General features: G+C 37.5%; 1 protein-coding gene and 1 long non-coding RNA gene across 4 annotated transcripts in view; one reads left to right on the plus strand and one right to left on the minus strand.

The window, feature by feature from the left end:
- The window catches only part of Fgf14 (fibroblast growth factor 14), a 585,881-nt gene that overhangs the window by 79,206 nt on the left and 484,576 nt on the right, over positions 1–22,099 (minus strand). The gene's annotated exons all lie outside the window — the stretch shown is intronic.
- Positions 7,589–22,099, plus strand: part of LOC100762336 — a 55,703-nt gene continuing 41,192 nt past the window's right edge. The window contains exon 1 of the long non-coding RNA XR_003479816.2: positions 7,589–7,707. This is a non-coding gene — a long non-coding RNA (uncharacterized LOC100762336). The remainder of the gene's footprint in view (positions 7,708–22,099) is intronic.

Consider the following 22,099-nt stretch of genomic DNA (forward strand, 5'->3'; position numbering starts at 1 on the left):
TGTGTGTGTGTGTGTGTGTGTGTGTGTGTGTGTGTTATTGATGTTGTTGCTTCTGCTGCTCTCACTATCAAAATCACCCACAGCAACCTATATTGACTTATCACTGTCATCCAGAATATACAGTTAGGTTAGAGTTCACTCTTAGTCTTGTAAACACTTGGATTTGTACAGGTGTACATCTGTTCACTATTACTGCATTAAAGAGAATTGCCTGTATCTTTAACCCCTCTATGCCTTTCTGCTCATCCTTTTCTATCATAATTCCAGTGACCACTACCTGTGATGACTTTTCTGTCAAAATAATTATGTCTTTTTCAGAATGCCATATGGTTGAAGTTGAGTAGTGGAATTCTTTTCAAAATGGTTTCTTTCACTTAATCCTGTCCACTTGAAGTTTTTCCATGTTTTTTTCAGGACTCAGTAACTCAGTCTTTTTAGCAATAAATATTATACCATTATCTGGCTATACCACATTTTGCTTATCTACTCTTTCACTGATGGTCAGGTAGGTTGCTACCATGTTTTATGTAATTATAAATAAAGGTACCAAACATATCTTTGTGCAGATTTTATGTATACACAGTTTCAACCCCTTTGGGTTAATATCAGGACACAACCTCATGTGTCTGTTCAAACCCAAAGAATGTCCAACAACAAGGTCACTGGGTCAAATGGAAAGTGTCAACTGAGTTTCAAAGGAAACTCTCACATTGTCTTCCTAAATGGTTGTAAAACTTCTACACTTTCATCAGTAGTGAATGAGAGATCCCACTGTTGCACAACCTCACCAACACTTGAAGTATTCTATAATTTGATGTCCTAAGAAGTATGTGCTGGAAGCTTGTAATTTCAGTGTTGTTTACTCTTTCAGACCAGCACTCTACACCATTCACCCCTCTGCAGGATTTACTGGGTAAGTTATCTTCCTCTGGTTTCTGCTAGTCTTGCTTTCTTAAAATAACAAAAAGTTCTGGGAAATTCACAACATTACTGCATACTTCCTATGGTCTCTTTTGGGAATCACAATTATATTCTTAACATATTGGTGGACTCAATAATTAAACTAATTTATGAGAGAGTTAATTGTAAAATAAGACCAATAAGAAAGCAGGAGGCATGGACTCTCTGAGTCTTGAGGTCTACTGAGATCATGATAAATATGGTTGACAACAATATGCTATATTTTGAAAGTTGTGAGATAGTATACTTTAAGTGTTCTCAAAACAAAAATGATGAATATGTGTGATATAACATGTTAATTGGTTTAATTTAGCCATGCCATTGTGAACATACTGTATTGTGTATCATAATTGTGCATGACTTTATTTATGAGCTAAATAAATGAATGAAAAAAAAAAGAAAGCAGGAGGTAAAGTGCTCAGTGGTAAAGTGATTTCTGCAACTGAGTTCAGATATTCAGCATCCATGTTAAAACTAGACTTGGCAGCATTTAGCTATGCTCTGTAGTACTCATGCTGGGGCTGAAGGAAGAGACTTATAGAACTTGAGAACTCCCTGGGCATTCAATCAAGCCAAAATGACAAAAGATTCAAGTACAGTGAAAGAACCACACATGAAACTGTAAGGTGTAGATGGATAAACACCCACTGGTTATTTCTGACCTGTTCATGCACTAACACAGGTGAGTGTGCCTCCCCAAAAATGTGAGAAGAGGGAGAAAAATGAGGCAGAAATAGACAAGACCTTTTACTTTACAAACCAATTATTTTTCTTATAAAAAAACAAAACAGACTCAATTTAAAAGCCCAGAAGCTGGTGTGGTTTCTCAGAGCTCCACTCTGACCATGAAGGATCTTTCATTAAAATAAAATACCTAGACTGGATATAAATAAATATCCATTTTATCCTTTATTTTATACCTATTGATAATTTAAAATCATCCAGGATTGTGAATGAATACAAAAATAATAATATGCTCTCTCTCTCTCTCTCTCTCTCTCTCTCTCTCTCTCTCTCTCTCTCTCTCTGTCTCTGTCTTGTGTGCATGTGCACACATGTGTATGTTTGAGTGTGAGGGTGCATGACCATATCTGTTAAGTATGCATGTGCAAGTGGAGGCCTGAGGAAGAGTGTCTCACTGACCCTGAAGTTCTTCATTTAGGCTGTGCTGGCTGGGTTGGGAGCCCTAATGACTTGCCTGTTTCAACATCCCCAGAAATTGGATAACAGAAGCACACCATCATTTGAGAATCCTCAATTACACAGGTTGTATGCAAGTACTTTACCAACGGAACCATCTCCCAAGACCTGACATAATCTCAACTTGAAACTGAAACTTTTGTATTTTGTTTAAAATAAGCAGACAGACAACCAACTTTTTGTTTCTCTATCTGTGAATAAATTAAGATACTTCTTTTCATGTACAGTCTGATATTCATTCCCAGGTCAACACTAATGTGAATGCTAGGATTACAAAGACACATGATACATGAACTACAGGATGAAGAGGGAAAACCTTCCTTCCATTGTCCATCTCAAGACTTCAACACCTCACGTCCCTACATTCTCTTTTGGTCTGACCTACATGACTGACAGGCATTCAGGCTGTATAATTAGAACAGGTGGGTAGTACCTGTAGTTTGGGGGATATTCCTGTGGGTGTTGCTCATTGTCCCAAAGGACATAAAATGTCAGAGAAACAGCAGCAGCAATGTAGTAATGGACCAATTTTCTGAAGCTTGACAAAACACATTATATCAATGAAAGATGTATTTGATGAGATCATATAAGAAAATAAAAATGATTCACATTTTTCAGTACACGTCACTTACAGCTAGGTTTCTTTTTGTAAAATATCAATGCTGAATGGTTTAATCTTATGTGATTCCAGTGTGTTGTTAACAATTAAGGAAATAAATGAAAATAATAAAATTTCAACTATACATTTAAACAGAAAATACCATGTCCAAGGGGAATTCTAAGCCCCACAGCCAGTTTTTGACCCTGAATTTGGCAAGTGCAATCAATTCATGATGGACATTTAAAAAGAAAAGTTAAATTTGTAATGGGAAAACACTGTGGTTTGCACGCAGCGTTTCTCAAAACATATCGTGCAATCTAGTTATTGTAAATGAAGTGTCTACAACAATGGAAATGTGATTGTGGAAAAGAATATAGAGGGTGCTTTTCAGTAACTGCCTCCACCATTTCTGTTCTATTGAGGTATAACTTGGCATATATTAACATTATTCATATATTTACAGCTACAGTTACTGTGCACACACAGATATACCAATAAAAACATTTTTAGGATTTTATCCATGTATAACCCATCCTACTCTCCCTAAAGCAGTGTTTCTCAACCTGAGGGCAGTAGTCAAGATATCCTGCATATGAAATATGCACATTATGATTCATAACAGTAGCAAAATTACATTTCTGAAGTAGCAATGAAATAATTTTATGGTTGGGGCTTATGCAACATGAGAAACTGTATTAAAAGGTTGCAGCATTAGGAAGGTTAATAACCACTGCTACAGGCATTAAACATCTTACCTCCAGCATCAAGGATTATGTTTTTCTATTTTCCAGGTTTTTCACACAGATTATTCAACACATATTCTGAAGCTCTAGCTTCTTTTGCTCCATACCACAACTATTATGTCTATTTGTTTCTGTGTATATCAACGATTAGGGTAGTCTTCTGGAAGCATGTTAATAATATTAAACATCTGATTATTGGTGGGCATTATTTGTAATGCAGTTATTTAAAATCATGAATATGTCCTTTTTTGTTGAAATGGATATTCATGTGTAAGCCAGCAAGGTCATGTGGAATCAAAAACAACATATATAAATCATTTCTCTACTTTCACTATGTAGGTCTCAGGGATCAAACATAGGTTTTAAGGTTTGGTGGCAGTCCCCTTTACCCTCTGAGACATCTTGATGGCCTCTTGTTTGTTTTGTGCTTTACATTTTTCTTACAGTCATATGATTCCATGTTAATTAGTACTTACATGTATGTGTTTATGTTTGCATGTGTATATGACAAATAACTCAGAGGATCAATATCCTTTTCTCCATATGGCCAACACTATTGATGGGACATCTTTGCTTTTATTACAGTTCCATTCTTGCTTAACTGGTGGTGGCTTTACCCTGATTCTGGAAACCACATATTTGTCATGTATTTGTTTTAAACACCAATAGTCTTATTACACTATTAAATTACTCTTGTCTAGTACTAAAAGCAGAAACTCTCTGAAGCTTAGGCAGGTCTTGGACTTGTACCTGTGTCAGTTTCTGAGCTGGAGTAACAGACTTCAATAGTAAACCTAACTCAACAGCACAGATGCTAAGTCTCAAATGTTCCATGTAGTCTTCAGATCTCTTTTATTTGAATATCCTTCAAATTTCTTCTTTTATATAGTTGATTTCCAATAAGTTTTAGAATAAACTTGTGATTTCCAAATGAAAAACCCCACTAGAATTTTAACATAGCTTCTAATGGGTCTTTGAGTCATTTTGAGGAAGTGTCCCATCTCATAGTGTTTGAGCCTTCCATTAACCAACACAGTATATATCCTTATAAGCAGTTGGAATATTTAAAGTATTTTCTGTGATGGACTTTAAATATTCAGTATTAAGATTTTGACTCCTAGAATGAAATCTAGTTCCATATGTATGATATAGGTTGCTAATATTGGATTGCCATTTTAAAATGTTCAGTAGTTAGCACTTTACTGCTTTAAAATAAGAAATAGATTAGTTTGTGTCATGATATCCAATTATCATCTTTCTCTGATACATTTATTAATTCTAGTGGAATGGTTTTTAAATCGCCTTTAATTTTCTATGTTAAAAATACCATGTGCAAGCAGGGGCAATGTTATTTCTGGTGGTAAATCTATATAATCTTAATTTATTTCTTTCACATATAGTACAGAACTGAATAAAAGTGATAGCATTAGGAAAACTTGGTATTTTTTCCTATCTCAAAAGAAAGCATTGAGTTATTTGTTCATAGGATATTAATAGTTATGTTTCAGCATATAGACTTTATCATATAAAAATAACTATTTTTAGTTCAATGTGGCTTGGTTATTATTTTGTCTTATATGTGTCTTCATTCCTTTGACTTTTCAAACAGCTTTTAGATAAATGTATAGTCCATACAATTTTCCCACTTAGAATTCAGGTGGATCTTAATGTTATAAGATATGCATAATCATTGTAACAATCAACTTTAGATTCAGATTGGAAATCTTAGACTTTTAAGTTAACCCCCCCATTCCCTCTACCCACCCTTTAGCAACCACCAGTCCATTTCCTCTCTACCTGAGTTCCCAGCTCTGGGTTTTAGTATGAATTGAATAATAAGAGTAAGCTTTTCAATTGGCTGCTTAATGTTAACAGGTTTCATCATTGCAACTTGGCTCAGTATTCCAATTCTTCTTGATTGCTTAATAATATTTCATTTTATATAAATCTTACATTAAACTTATCCATTCATTTCTTGATGGACATTTGGGTTGTTTCCACCTTTTGGTGATTATAAATAGAGCTGTTATAAATAGTCATATTTAATTATTTTGTGTGTGGACATATGCTTAAAGTTCTTTTGAGAAATGCCTAGTGGTAGAATAACTGCATCATATGGTAATTTTACATTTAATTATTTAAGGATCTGACAGATTGTTTGAAAGCAGCTGTTCATGTTATTGCTTGCTTCTCTGTCTCTCCTCTCTCTAACAAACATACACATCAAATTTTCTACAAAATACTGCTCCTTATAAACTTTCTACAATAAAAGCTGCTGCTTCACTCTATTAAGAGTGTGGTTTGGCAGAAATTTATAAATAGATTCTAAAATTTCTGCTGTTTTTATTAATGAACAAATTTGAATGAATAGACATAAGCCACAAATCCCAGGAGGCATATTACTCTCAGGTATGATATTACACACACATTTGTCATATTTTTCTATACACCTCACTCCCATTTTGTACTTCATTAGTTGGTAATTTTCTTTGACCTTGAAGAATTTTTATACTATTCTTTTCAGTACAAATTTGCTGGAAAATTTTTGTTATTTGTACAAGCTATTTAAAAACTTAATTTTTGAGAGATGTGGGAGCCCTCAGTGACTCTATTTCCATTTTTCCTTAAGGTCAGAGAGTTCAAACTTGTTCTTGCTCCTCAAGGTCAAATAACAAGATGTTGGGCCAAAAGTTTGGCTACTCGATGTCTTGCTCCTCAAGGCCAAATAACAAGATATTTGACTTAGGACATGGTTATTAGATATTATGAGTATTAAGGAGGTAATTATGCTTGTTTGTTCCTTGTATCATGGTAAGGAAGATTTTTGCCCTCCCATTTTGCTTGGGGTATATAAGGGCTATGAAATAATCTTGGGGCTTCTGCAGTATTCACTGAGAGCTCTCCCAATTCTATCTTCTATCTTTTGTCTCTTTTCTTTCTCAGTCTTCACTCCCATTTTCAGATACATTTGAGCAGGTCCTGACAGAGAGATTGGTTTTTCTCATTTTGGAATTCTAGATTAAGCTTTTCACAGTTTATTTCTTTATCATCAGGATCCCACTTTCCTTTGCAATCACCTATGTCTCCTTTGGGACTCTCTTTTAAAGGTCCCCTTAAGTTAATTTTAACCTGCTTTTGATAGTTTGTATGTGGTCACTGGATTTATGCTTCTTGTTTTTCTTTGAGCCCCTTAGAGCAATACTTTCTAATCTTGTGTCCGATTTTCCTTAGCTAATCTCCTTCCTGCTGACTCCTTCATCCTTTCTCACTTTGACCTCATATTATTAATGCCACATTATTTTACAGTAAATGAATGCTTGATATTACAATCATATAAGTAAATTTAGCATTGTGATTTACAGTAAGAATTATATTTGCCTTTAATCTCATTTTTCTTGGCACACAGCTCCTAAATGCTTTTGAGTCCACAAAGTGATTTGTCTTATTTTATGTATGTATCTAAAATGACTGATTTGGGGAGATAATTAACAATCTTTGATATGATTGGTTGCTATGGGAATGAACCATGTGATAAATACTTATAGATTCCAGCCTCACCTCAATCTCTAAGGAGAGGAGAGTGAATAAGGTTATGTTGATCACGGGGCCAAAGACTTTGTCAGTCGTGCCTATATTCAGAAGGCTCCATAAAAAAACACAAGACAGTGTGTGGGAAGTTTATCAGTTGCTGACTGCGTACATACACTGTAGGGCAATGCCACTCGGCTCCCCAGAGACAGAAACTCCTACTTAGGACTGCCTACAGATGCATGTTTATGAATACTACTTCACCTGGATGTTCATTTGTATTTTTTAACTGTTCTTAATACTAAATCATCAGTAATAAATAGAACAGTTATCTGAATTCTGTTAGCCACTCAAATATAGCTCTAAAATTCAGGAGAAGCTTGGGGACTCACACTTACCAGGCAGTTGGCCAAAATCTCTGGAGACATTTAACACTTGAACTGGGAATAATTCTGTGTGACTAAGCCCTGAATAATGTAGGATCTTGATGGGGAATTCCTTCTTTATGTATATTTCTCCTATTGGTTGATGAATAAAACATTGATTGGCCAGTAGCCAGCCAGGAAGTAAAGGCAGGGCTACCAGACCAGACAAGGAGAATGTTGGGGAAAGGACACAGAGAGGCTTCGAGGGAGATGCCATGTAGCTGTTGAAACAGTAACATGCCAGATACAGGTAAACAGCAGTCTTGTGTCACTACATAGTTTAATAGAAATGGGTTAATAATTAAGAGAGAGCTAGCCACTAAGAAGCCTAAGGCATTGGTCAAACAGTTTATTATTATTATAAGTCTCTGTGTGTTTATTTGGGGTTAAATTGCTGTGGGACCAGGACGGAAAGAAGCTCCGTCTACAGGATCTGACACAGGAGCATAAGTTATGGGTGGCTGTGAGACACTATGTGGGTTCTAGGAACTAAACCTGAGTCCTCTGTAAGAGCCGCAGCACTCTAAACCACTGACCCAATTCTCTAGCCCCATTCAGTTTACATTTGTAATACATATTACTCTTCTCCAAGTCAAAATCCAGTTATACATATATTTGTAAATTAAACTGGCTATTTAGATGCTTCCTTTCTTTTTTAGAAAAATACACACTTATATATGTAGATGAGACAGAAAATTTTCTTCTTCACTCTTATGACATGCAGCCATGTAAACAATTATTTCTCAGTTCAATTTTTCATTCTCTCAGGGTTCTAATAATTTAATATTTTATAATCTATAAATTATCTCTCTTTTGGGATTATCTAATGAGGAGACTTTATCCTGAAAAATCACCCTTTAAAAATTTAGTAGGCTAGATCCCATTTGCTTCATTTGTTCCATTTTAATCACTAAACATCCATATTGACATGAACCAAATTTTGCTTGGCCAGACCCTAAGCAGATAACAAATGAGCTATGTTTCCAATATAAATCCAAAGCCTCCACTTGTAGTAGATACTGAAGACACTTAAAGGTTCCAATATGCCATGTGAAAGGGTTTCTATTTTTTCACAATGTAATATATACACTATTGCAATAACACCAAATATATTTGTTTCAAAAGAAAATAAATGGAATTGTCTCATTTTCTTATATACTGCCTCTATTCATTGGTAGTTTGAGCTCTAACAGTATGCATAATTTGATGCAAATAAGTACACTTGGCAATTTAAATAATACTACTTAAATTATTCTAGATTTACTCTACATTTAAAATACATATAAAATTTAAGGTATCAGAGCTATCTGAAAATGTTTCTACAATATAAATGAGTTTAGTTTAGTGAGAGTCTTATTGGCAGAGCAATAATTCATATCCCAGTTTTTCTTACATGTAGCACTTCAAAATATTTTGCTTTGTAATAACCAATTTTCTCTATTGCCATCACAGGTGCAGAAATAGTCTTATGAATAGCTATTAAACAATAGATATTATGAAGAAGTAAAATAACATATTTGTATGTTATAAGGTGATTTCCATTCTTAATACAATAGCAACCTCTAGTTAAAGGCAAAGAAATTTCAAGTTTTGTGTCTATACATAATAGAATCAAAATAAGAATACATATTTTAAACATTAACTTTTAGAGAGTTGATGGTTAAAATAGAGGTGTTAAGTTTTTAATTTTTAAAGATGATTTTATTTTTTATTCTATATGCATTGATGTTTTGATTGCATGTGTGTCTTTGTGAGGTTGTCAGATGCCCTAGAACTGAAGTTTGAGACAGATGTGAACTGCCATCTGGGTGCTCTGCACTGAACCCGAGTTCCCTGGAAGAACAGCCAGTGCTCTTAACTGTTGAGCCATTTCTTCATGCCTAGATATTAGATTTCAAAATCAGCTTCATATATGAATAGAAAATGAAATTTCAATTTAGTTATACATATTGTGTCTTTAGAAGCTCACTAGGTGGAATAATTTGATGAGTAGTCATCTTCATAAATGGAAGAATCATGCTGATACAAGACACTCCTATGGTTTTAATCACACATTATTTTGGAATAGATTGTTTTAAAATTATTATTTTTTCTCTGAAGATGTCTATGATTTATTTTCTATAAATTCTCTTACACATACTTAAAATATGGTATTATCTCCTAAAGAATCTATTTGTGAAATATATGTGAAAAATACATATGAATGCATGTATTAACATTCATTATTTAAAATATTTTGTGATTTATGTATGAAGAAATGTTTAACAGGGGAAACTGTTGAGTTTCTGGGGGTCATAGCACATGCCTGCAACACCAGCATGCAGGAAAGTAGAGGCAAGAGAATGAGGAATTCAAGATCTTCTTCAGCTGTACAGTGAGTTGGAGGCCAGCCTAGACTGTAGGAAACTGTCTCAAACAAAATAAACAAGCAAACCTAGTGCTTTTCTACCTAGCTCTCATTGTCTATGAACCTAGAACCATTAATATAAAAGCCTTAATCATACAAGGTTAGTTATTAAACATGATTCTCCTAGACTTGCTGAATCTAAAGCATTTATTTTTATATATGTGACCAAGAAGGGAAGGCAAAGAGAATCATCCAACTCCCTTTGACTCTTGCTTTAATGTCATCGAATGAAACACACTGATACAGAGCTGTACTATGATAAGGTATCTTCAACTCCTGAATTTAAGATAATAGGATGCACATAATATTCTAGATACTATTTACAAAGAACATGTAAAATGTTAATATATTTTTCTTTTGACTCTTGGACCCCAAGATATTTTATGTTGTTTGTGGATATTGAGAAGGGTAATGTTTCTCTGATTTCTTTCTCATTGCATTTATCATCTGTATATAGTAGGGCTACTGATTTCTTTTAGTTAATTTTGTAACCTGTTACTTTGTTGAAGGTGTTTATCAGCTATAGGAGTTCCCTGGTAGAGTTTTTCAGGTCACTTATGTAGACTATTATATCATCTGCAAATAGTGAAACTCTGACTTCTTCCTTTCCAATTTGTATACCCTTGATCTCCTTTTCTTGTCTTATTGCTCTAGCTAGAACTTCAAGGACAATATTGAAGAGATATGGAGAGAGTGAACAGCCTTGTCTTGTTCCTGATTTTAGGGGAATCACTTTGAGTTTCTCCATTTAGTTTGATGTTGGCTGTTGGTTTGCTGTATATTGCTTTTATCATGTTTAGGTATGTTCCTGTTATTCCTGTTCTCTCCAAGATCTTCATCATGAAGGGATGTTGGATTTGTCAAAAGCTTTTTCAGCATCTAGTGAGATGATCATGTGGTCTTTCTTTCTCAGTCTGTTTATATGGTGGATTACATTGATGGATTTTTGTATGTTATATCATCCTTGCATCCATGAAATGAAGCCTACTTGATCATGGTAGATGATATCTCTGGTGTGTTCTTATATTTGATTGTTCTTGTATGTTTGTATCGATGTTCATGAGGGATATTGGTCTGTAGTTTATTAAGAAATAAAAGGTGTTTGGGACAAATATATCATTTATTAGAAAAACACCAGCCAAAAACAAGCCAGAGCGTGCCAGGAGCAGCAAGGCAGGAAGGCCAGAGAGCAGGGGCTCCCATGTGCTTTGCTGTCCCTTAAGAACCTATCCCTGGTCATCCTGACCTCATCTTGACCACGCCCTGACAGGCGTGGTCAGGCACACCTGTAGCCAGCCCTTAGGAGGCGTGGTTATGATGTCTCCCTACAATTCCCCTTTTAGTCTAAAAGAGGATTAAAACTTAACAGTGCAAATTAACTGTAATCATAAAGGTGAAATACAAGAAGATACAATAATTTGCTATTGCATATCCTAACTATGTCTATTTTAGCTAAACCCTTTTTTAGTTATCTTTGTGTGGCTTGGGTATCAAAGTAATTGTAGCTTCGTAAAAAATAGTTTGGCAATGTCCCTTCTGCTTCTATTGTGTAGAACAATTTGAGGAGTAGTGGTAGTAGCTCTTGTTTGAATTTCTGGTAGAATTCTGCAGTGAAGCCATCTGGCCCTGGGCTTTGTTGTTGTTGTTGTTGTTGTTGTTGTTGTTGTTGTTTTGGTTGAAAGGCTTTTGATGGCTGCTTTTATTTCATTAGGGGTTATAGGTTGATTTAAACCGATTGTCTGTTTTTGGTTTAATTTTGGTAAGTGATATTAATACAAAAAAAATGTTCATTTCCTTTAGATTTTTGAATTTTGTGGAGTACAGGTTTCCAAAGTATGACCTGATGATTCTCTGAATTTCCTAATTATCTGTTGTTATATGACCCTTTTCATTTCTCATTTTGTTAATTAGCATTCTCTCTCTCTCTCTCTCTCTCTCTCTCTCTCTCTCTCTCTCTCTCTCTGCCTTTTGGTTAGTTTAGATAGAGGTTTGTCTATCTTGTTGATCTTCTCAAAGAACCAACTCTTTGTTTCATTGATTCTTTGTAATGTTTTTCTAGTTTCTACTTTATTGATTTCAGCCCTCAGTTTGATTACTTCCGGGTGTCTCCTCCTCCGTGGTGAGTTTGCTTCATTTTGTTTTAGAGCTTTCAGTTGTTCTGTCAATTGTCTGGTGTGTCTCTTCTCCAGTTTCTTCATGTAGGCACTTAGTGCTATGAACTTTCCTCTTAGCACTGCTTTCAAAGTGTCCCATAAGTTTGGGTATGTTGTGTCTACATTCTTATTAAATTCTAGGAAGTCTTTAATTTCTTTTTTTATTTCTTCCTCGATCCAGGAGTGGTGCAATTGAGTGTTATTCAATTCCATGAGTTTGTAGGTTTTCTGCAATTTGTATTGCTGTTGAATTCTAACTTTAAAGTGTGGTGGTCTGATAAGATACAAGGGGTTATTTCATTTTTTTGTATCTGCAGAGGTTTGCTATGTTGCCAAGTATGTGGTCAATTTTAGAGAAGGTCCATGTGGCACTGAGAGAAGGTATGTTCTTTTGTGTTTGGATGGAATGATCTTTAGATGTCTGTAAATCCCAATTGGGTCATAAGTTCTGCTAGATCCTTTGTTTCTTTGTTAAGTCTCTGTCTGGTGGTCCATTCTAGTGGTGAAAGAGGGGTGTTGAAGTCTCCTACTATAAGTGTGTGTGGTTTTATGTGTGGTTTGAGATTTAGTAATATTTCTTTTACAAATGTGAGTGTCTTCATATTTGTGGCATAGATGTTCAGGATTGAGACTTTATCTTGATGGACTTTTCCTGTGATAAGTATAAAATGCCCTTCATCTCTTTTGATTGATTTTAGTTTGAAGTCTAATTTCCTAGATATTAGGATTGGTACATCAGCTTGTTTCTTGGGTCCATTTGATTGGAAAATCTTTTTCCAACCCTTTACTCTGAGGTAATGCCTGTCTTTGAAGTTGCGGTGTGTTTCTTGTACACAGCAGAAGGATGGATTCTGTCTTCATATCCATTCTGTTAGCCTGTACCTTTTTATGGGCAGGTTAAGACCATTGACATTGAGGGATATTAATGTCCATTGATTTTTGGTTCTGTTTGGTTTAGATTCATTGTTGGTGGTGTTATTGTGTGTGGATTTCATTTTCCTGTTTCTTTTTGTGTTTTGCAAAGTTGGATTATCTATTGACTATGTTTTTGTGAGTGTAGCTATCTTCCTTGTGTTGGTGTTTTCCTTCCAGAACTTTCTATAGTGCTGGATTTGTGGATATGTATTGTTTAAATCTGGTTTTGTCATGGAATATCTTTTTTCTCCATCTATAGTGATTGAAAGCTTTTCTGGGTACAGTGGTCTAGGTTGGTATCCATGTTCCCTTAGTGTTTGTAGGAATCTATCCAGGACCTTCTAGCTTTCAAAGTTTCCATTGAGAAGTCAGGAGTAATTCTGATAGGTCTGCCTTTTTATGTTACTTGGTGTTTTTCCTTTGCTGTTCTTAATATTTTCTCTTTATTCTGTAAGTTTTGTATTTTGATTATTATGTGGCGTGGCAAGGGGACTTCTTTTTTGGTCCAGTCTATTTGGTGTTCTGTAAGCTTCTTGTACTTTCATAGGCATATCCTTGGGTAGGTTGGGAAGTTTTCTTCTATGATTTTGTTGAATATGTTTTCTGTATCTTTGAGCTGTATTTCTTCACCTTCTTCTATACCTATCATTCTTATGTTTGGCCTTTTCACGGTGTCCCATATTTCCTGGATAATTTGTGTTAGGGATTTGTTGGACTTGAGATTTTCTTTGGTCGATGGGTCTATATCCTCTAGCAAGTCTTCAACAACTGAGATTCTCTCTTCCATCTCTTGAATTCTATTGGTTGTACTCACATCTTTAGTTCCTGGTCATTTATCCAGGCTTTCTGTTTCCAGCATCCCCTCATTCTGTGTTTTCTTTACTGTTTCCATTTTAGCTTTCATGCCTTGAATTGTTTGAGTGCTTACTTCACTTGTTTGGTTGCTTTTTCTTGGCTTTCTTTAGATTCTTATTTCTTGAATTTTTGTTTGTTGTTTTCTTCTATTTCTTTAAGAGATTTTCTTGTTTCCTATTTAAGGGTCTTGAACATCTTCATAAAGTAGTTTTTAGGTCTGTCTCTTGTTCCTCTGTGTTGTGCTTTTCAGATCTTGTTGGTATGGACTCCATAGATTCTTTCTGATGGTGTCATATTGGTCTCTCTGTTGCTGAGTGTGTTTTTATTCTGTCTTCTTCACATCTCTTCCTCCAGTGGGTGCAGGTGGGGTGTCTCTATCTCTTCTTGTCACCAGGTGCTATGTGTGGGCCAAGACTTCAATGTCTGCAGCTCTGGAGGTCTTGCCTCTCTTGGTAGTCTCCTCAGGAGAGGTTGGGCTAGCAGAAGGGAAAGGAAGGGGAAGAAAGATCGAGGTGTTTCCAGACTCAGGGAGGTCCTCCCTTTCTTGGTAGGTCCACTCTATGGCAAGCACAGTCCCAGAGAGATCTGGGGGGTGATGGGGGCATTGGGAATGAGTTGTGAAGGAGCAGAGGGTACAATCACCTCAGGAGAGGCCGGGCATTTCTCTGATTCTTTTGCCTGCTCTAGAGGACTTTTTTATTTGGATTGGGAAGCATTGGCCAGCCTCAATATGAGGGCTTTCACCTTGTCTCATTTTATACTATTTTTTTCCTATTTGGCTGTCTTCTCTTGGAGGCCTTCTCTTTTCTGAAGAGGAAATGCAGGGGCAGTAGATCTAGGGGAGTGTCGGGGGAGTTAGGAAGAATGGAGGGAGGGGAAACTGTAGTTGGAGTGAATTGTATGAGAGGAGAATCTATTTTCATTTAAAAAATAAGAAAAGTAAGTCAACTAAGCACTGAGCTGAACTCGGGAATCCAGTTGTAGAGAGGAAGGAGTGATGAACAAAGGGGTCAAGAGAGCTGAAGAAACCCACAGAAACAGCTGACCTGAGCAAGCAGGAGCTCATATATCCCATACTGATAGCTGGGAAACCAGCATAGGAATGTTCCAGACCCTCTGAAGGAGGAAGTCAGTTTGGAAGTCTAGACAATCTATGGGGCCACTGGTAGAGGATCAGTATTTACCCCTAGTACATGAATGGACTTTGGGAGCCCTCACCTCATAGAGGGATACGTTCTCAGCCTAGTAGGTCTAGGCCCTGCTCCAAATGATATGACAGACTCTGAAGATTCCCCCATGGAAGGCCTCACCCTCCCTGAGGAGCAGAAAGGGGTTGGAATAGGAGGGTCAGTGGGGGGGCAGGGGAGGAGGGGAGAGAAAGGAAACTGAGATTGACATGTAAAAGGAGTTTGTTTCTAATTTAAATAAAAAAGAAAAATAAGTCAACATACAGATTTTACTCTTATTTCCACATTATGAAATTGACCATCTCATTCTGGCATCATAAAAATAACTCATTCAAATCCATAATTTGTATATTACAAATAAAACACACACCTTTCTCATATTCATATATCTTATATGTACATATACATCTATTTATCTTATATATGCATGCAATTCTGACTCTTTCAACAGACATATATGTATGCAAGAATAATTAATGAAAAAGAGGTCATTAATTTGAGACAGAGAAAGAAGAGGTAATATGGCGGGGTTTGGAGGTAGACAAATGGGGGAAATGGTCTAATTACATTATAATCTCAAATGATAAAATAAAGTAATAAAAATAACATAGTGTGGTCACAGCTGACTCCATTTCTGTTTGAAGAATCAATTGTGTACATCTGCTCACTAAATATCTACTTCATTTGGTGTATCCTGCCTCCATGACTATCAAAAGGCATCTTTGGCAACTGTTCTTATTGCCCTGGGATACTGATGTTAGACATTTCAGATGTTTTAAAATATAATGTTTAAAAAATAGAACAAATCTATTATTACTACTACTGCTATTAGTAGTAGGCAAGGAGACATGTGGAAATATGGCCCATAGTAATGGCTTTTTCATCTGTTAATCAATGTATCAGTAAGATGCTTCCAAATTGTGGGCCAAAGAGGCATAATGTATTCTTACTATTCATGTAGTATGAATTCCATAGATGACCCTTGCCAACACTGATGTTTACAGTAGACCCACATTAGTCATTCTATTATGAGACCACAATAACTATTCTATTAGGAGACCACAAAAACCATTCTATTATGGGTGTAATTCATGGATTAATTCAATTATTTACACACTCTAATTGTGTTCTAATTATTCTTAATGTGTTGTGATAAAAATATCTCTGGATTTTAGGAGAAACTATAATCAGGATACATTATGTAAGAAAAGCATCTATTTTCAATAAAAAGGGAAAGTTTCTCAGGATTTAAAACAGAGGTAATATATTAAAAAACAAAATCTTCCCGCTTTATGCTTTACTTGCATTCAATTTTTAATGTATGTATTCAAAAGGGGGAAAGCAGAGAGAAAAGCTTAGCTCTTTTTCATTCTTCTTTTCATGTTGGTTTATTAGAAATTCATTACAGGAGTCACACTAGGTAATAGGAACTCCTAGTGACCATCTACTCCTCAAGGTCAGGAAATGCATTTGTGATCTCTGTCTCTCACTGTCTGTATGCTGGGTTCCTGTTGCTTCCATTTCAGAGTTTTTCTGTTTATTTCCAGACTTGGAGATGAATCTCATGCTTATGTGATATCCAGCGAAACAACTCTAGAATTTAAGAATGATACAAAGTTTAAAGTTTTGGAACTTTAAACAAGATGAAAAGGAAAAAAAGCTGGCTAATAGACAGCCTTGTGCTCTTATGTCTCAAGGAAGGAAGCACAGGTAGATATCTGGGAGCAGAATGATAGCTGGGGACAAACTTCTGAAAGCAGTCCCATGCAGGACCCTGAAGAGTCACAGAGGTTTTGTCTAACTTGCAAAGATGTACCAACTACCACCCAAGAAAGAATAGAAACTACATGATTGCAATCAATGAGTGCCTGGAAGGAATTTTAACAGTGATTAAAGGAAGTAAATTACATTTATGTTGCTTCATCAAAGAATGTACAAACCAGTCAGCAAAAGTAAAATCTTCAAACATTTGCTTTCCAGATGAAGAACAAATAAGAATCCACCCCACTTAAAATCTATTTTCAGCATCATCCTTAAAATAATCCCATGGTTTATTAGAGAAATTGATGACACAGATCTAAATTAAAAACCACTGTTCCCACTTACTCACAATGGATACATTTTGAAATCCACAATGTATTCTTGAACCTTCTGACAGTACCAGATTCTATAATGGAAAATCTTTCATGCTTCAATTCACATCAGCCTCAGTGGCCATTTCTTCAACATCAAGGACAGCATGAATTTCTTTGTACTTACTTATACTTCTGCCAATAGAAGGTTCATTCTGTTATACATTTTTTTATTTCCTTTTTATTTAAATTAGAAACAAGCTTGTTTTACATGTCAATCCCAGTTCCCTCTCCCTCTTTTCCCCCTTTGCCCCCCCACTAACCTCCTATCCCATCCCCAGTCTGTCATATCATTTGGAGCAGGGCCTAGGACCCCCCCTCCCGTGTCTAGGCTGAGAGAATATCCCTCTATGTAGAATAGGCTCCCAAAGTCCATTTGTTTGCTATTGATAAATACTGATCCACTACCAGGGGCCCCATAGATTACCAAGGCAGCCTCACTGACACCCACGTTCAGGGGGTCTGGATCAGTCCCATGCTGGTTCCCAGCAATCAGTCTGGGGTCCATTACCTCCCCCTTGTTCAGGTCAGTTGTTTCTGTGGGTTTCACCAGCCTTGTCTTGACCCCTTTGATCATCACTCCCCCCCTATCTGCAACAGGATTTCAGTTCAGTGTTGAGCTGTGGGTGTCTGCTTCTGCTTCCATCAGCTACTAGATGAAGGCTTTAGTATGGCAAATAAGGTAGTCATAAATCTCATTTTCGGGGAAGGGCATTTAAGGTAGCCTCTTCACTATTGCTTAAATTGTTAGTTGGTATCATCCTTGTAGATCTCTGGACATTCCCTAGTGCCAGATTTCTCTTTAAACCTATAATGGCTCCCTGTATTATGGTATCTCTTATCATGCTCTCCTCTATTCTTCCCCTTACTCAACCTTCCTGCTCCCTCATATCCTCCTCTCCTCTCCCCTCCTACCCTTCTCTTTCTCATAGCTTCTTATCCCTTCTCCCTATGCTCCCAATTAGCTCAGGAGATCTTGTCCCTTTCCCCTTCTCTGGGGGACCATGTATGTCTCTCTTAGGGTCCTCCTTGTTTCCTTGCTTCTCTGGTGGTGTGGACTGTAGGCTGGTAATCCTTCACTCTATGTCTAAAATCCATATATGTATGAGTACATACCACTCTGCTATATATCTTAGCAACCTCAGTATACAATGTTATATTTTATTTTTATTCTTTTCACTCAATAAAGTACTTTATGGCTTCCCTCTGGCATATCTGAATTCCTACCATTACTACTTTTTGCTTTGTCATAATTAAGTAAAATAAGGACTACATAAACACAGGCACTGTGGTAGATCTGGTATCCAAATGGCTTGTAATTGACTGACAGACAGGTAGCATATGTAGGGTGAACCAATACACAAAGGATGATCTTGTACATCCTTGAAGAGCTAGCATGATCTCTCATCATTCTAATCACAGTGGTGTATCATTTAAACCTGTGCTTGTTAGATCTGGAAATTTCCACTTAATTTTAGCAATTATTGAACATAGTAACTGAAACTATAAAAAAATGAAACCACAGTTTCTGGGTCTATTTGGGAAAGAAGGATTTCAAAAAATGACTTCCTTGTCAGAATGGCACTATCTGCAATGCTCTTGTCTGGGGCATGAAACAACACATGCCTACTTTGCAACTTCATAACTGGCCTGAACTAGATTACAAAGGAATTGGGGATACTTCTGTGATGTCAGAGAAAGTTTGCTTAGAATTAAATATTCAGTGGTAAGCATGACAGTGTTTCATTGAACCACATAGTAGGCTTGATAATGGACAGAAAGAAAACATGTCTTAATTTATGCCATCTATAAATGTTACTTTATAAGAAAAAGAGCTGATTTGAAGATAAGATATATCAAAGGTCTTGACATTGAAAGATTATCACAAATTTGGTCAGTTCTGTGTTAGTGGATTATGACTGTCTAATCGTTTGGGCAGCGCTGCTGTAAGAAACTATAGATACTGAAGACTGAATTCTATTGTTCTGGGAAACCCACAGGTAAGACTGCTTTCCAGTCCTTGTATTCACTTGCAAGGGCCGATGTGGAAAATGGGTATAGACAATCCACAGACCCTTTTATATTTTTCAAGAAGCATGTGTTAGCATCCAGACATACCTGGCCCTGCCCCTTGGATGACTGGCAGAGTGTATCACCCCTGTGTGCATGGCAGGCAGTACCTGTGTGTGGTCCCTTTAAAAGGCAGAACTCTGCCTACTCCTTCCTCTTTTTCTGCTTCCCTTTCCTCCCCATCTGACCCCCCCTCTCTCTCCCTCTCTCCCTCCCCCCTCTCTCTCTTCTCTTTTCTTTCCCTTCTCCCACTCCCTTCCGCCAATAAACTTTCCCATGTAATCTCTGTTTCCACAGAGTGTTTGCCCCTCACCCACCTAGGATCCTCTTGTGCTATATTATAATGCTGGTGCCCTGAGCGACAACAGACTCTCTTAACTATCATTCTGAGGCATGCCGGGAAGGTAACCTTCTACCAGGTCACTTTTCGTCTAAAGGATCTCTGGATATCCATCCAGCACGGCCATAATCAGTATCAGTGACCCTAGTTTCTCATCCACTCAAAAGCCCCAGTACTGAGCAACCATATGTCAGAACCCTGTTCCTATGTGACAACATAAAACATCTCGTGCCCACCGACTCCCCACAGCCCCTGGACCTTGTGGTGACCTCCCAAGGCCAGCCTGTGTGGTGTCCCACAATGAATTTCAGACACTCTAGGGTATATATAGCTCTGGAATTTGTCTCTACCTCACTCACAGAAAATGTGCCTACAACAATAACTCCCCTCACATATCAGTCCACTTGGTAGTTTTTCATATCCTGGGGCTTTACTGGAAATTTACCAGTAATCCAATAATTGGAAATGTGTATCCTGTTGCCCAAGCCTCTGTTTCTTCTGTCTGTTTTCTTTGTCAGTCTGCCTCTGGTGATCTTGTCACACTGAGATTCTCTGTCTGGCCTGCTGATGATGATACCGCACAATCCACTACCCACCCTGCAGCCTCCATCGCCATAAGAACATGGTTATGGCGACCTGGTGCAGGGAGTAGGCCTGGATGAGCTCAGTAAAGGGCTTAACTGGGGCAGGGAGCTTGTCACTAGCATGAGAAGAGCCTCCAGTCCAGAGGCTGAGGAGGACGCTCACACAGGAGGCCCAAGAAATTGCAGGCAAGTCATAGGCCCATATGGTCCTGCCCTACGTGGTTCCTCCCTGAGAGGCACTGGCAGCCTAGCTAACCTCTGCCACCAAAGTCTGGGACATGTACACCCTTTAAAAGTGCCTGCCAGGCAGAATTCATTCACTCTCTTTGTCTTTTACTTAGTTCTTTTTGCCTTTTATTCTTACATTGCCTCTTGTCTGCGGCCTGTTTGTTTAGTCGCATACCTTGCCAGGGTGAGCCAATGGCACCACTTCATGCAGGGACCCTACACTCCTGCTACTCCTGCAGGAGATCCTCTCTCTTCCACCTACAACAAATCTGCTTTCTCAGGCTTTGATTCTCAACTCTATTTCTTTGCTCCAAAGACCTGCTTGTGTCTTCTCTCTCTCTCTCTCTCTCTCTCTCTCTCTCTCTCTCTCTCTCTCTCACTCAACTACTGTTATATATGTTTGTGTGTGTATACATGATATTTGCATTTAACTCTATATGTGTAAATGTAACCTAGCTTCAACTCACTGTGTATGTGGGTATGTAACTTAAATTCAACTGCCTACCTGCGTGCATGCAGCTATAGTTCAAAAAAATGTTTTAAACTGACACAATGAGCTCTTTTAAACAGTTCATTTTTTAATTTAAATTCCTTAATTACTACTCATATTTACATATCCATCCCCCATTACCTCCCATCCTCCCATGTTCCTTACCAATCCCCCCAACCCATCCCCCAACTCCTCCCCAGGGATAGTGAGGCCCTCCACAGGGGACCTTCAAAGTCCCTCCATATCATTTGGGGGAGGGCCTAGGCCCTCCTTGTTGTATCTGGGCAATAATAGTATCCCTCCATAGGGAATGGGCTCCCAAAGTCCATTTGTGCTCTACAGATAAACACTGGCTACACTGTTAGAGGTCCCATAGACTGCCTTGGCCTCCTAGTTTGTACCCACATTCAGAGGGCCTGGTTCGGTCCATGCTGTTTCCCCAGCTTTATGACTAGGGTCTCCATGCTCTCAGTAGGTCATGTCAACTGTTTCTGCGGGTTTCTCTAGGACCTTCTTGGCTCCTTTGTTCATCCCTACCCTCTCTCCACAACTGGATTCCAGGAGTATGGTTCAGTGCCTAGCTATGGGTACCTGTCTCTGCTTAGAACAGCTACTGGATGAAGGCTCTAGGAATGGTAACCAAGGTAGATATCAATCTCATTATAGGGGAAGGACATCAATGGCATCATCTCTACCACTGTCTGGATTCTTAGTTGGGGTCATCCCTGTGGATCCCCTAACATTTCCCCTGTGCCAGACATTTCTCCAAATTTATACTGTCTCCCTCTATGAAGGCGTCTCCTTTCTTGTCCTCCTCTATTCCTCCCTGTCTCAGTCCTCTTGTTCTCCCCCCATCTCTTCTCTTCCCTTCCCACCTCCTTCCTCTCTCCCCCCATGCTCCCACTTTGCTCAGGGGTTCTTGTCCCCATCTCCTTCTTCCAGGGACTATGCAATCTTCTCTTGGGGTCCAAACAGTTCAATCTTAATGAGCTCTGTTCATTAAGTCTCCTTCTAGATTAAGGAAGTAAGAAGTCTCAAATATTTTAAATTGGTATGGACTTTAAATGGTGAATAAAAATTTAAGGTTATAAAGAGTTTTTTAGACTGTTAATGGATAAAGGACCAAGTTCTTTAATTGTAGTCATGCTAAGAACTGATGTAATTAATTACAGGGATAAAACCTTACCTAGTCCCCTATGTTTTGAGAGTTAAGCTAAACAAACAAACAAACAAAAAACTGGACAGATAGTCCTCAAATGTTCAGAAATCTTCAGAATATGG

Source organism: Cricetulus griseus (assembly GCF_003668045.3).
Source record: "Cricetulus griseus strain 17A/GY chromosome 1 unlocalized genomic scaffold, alternate assembly CriGri-PICRH-1.0 chr1_1, whole genome shotgun sequence".
NCBI classification, from domain to species: Eukaryota; Metazoa; Chordata; class Mammalia; order Rodentia; family Cricetidae; genus Cricetulus; species Cricetulus griseus.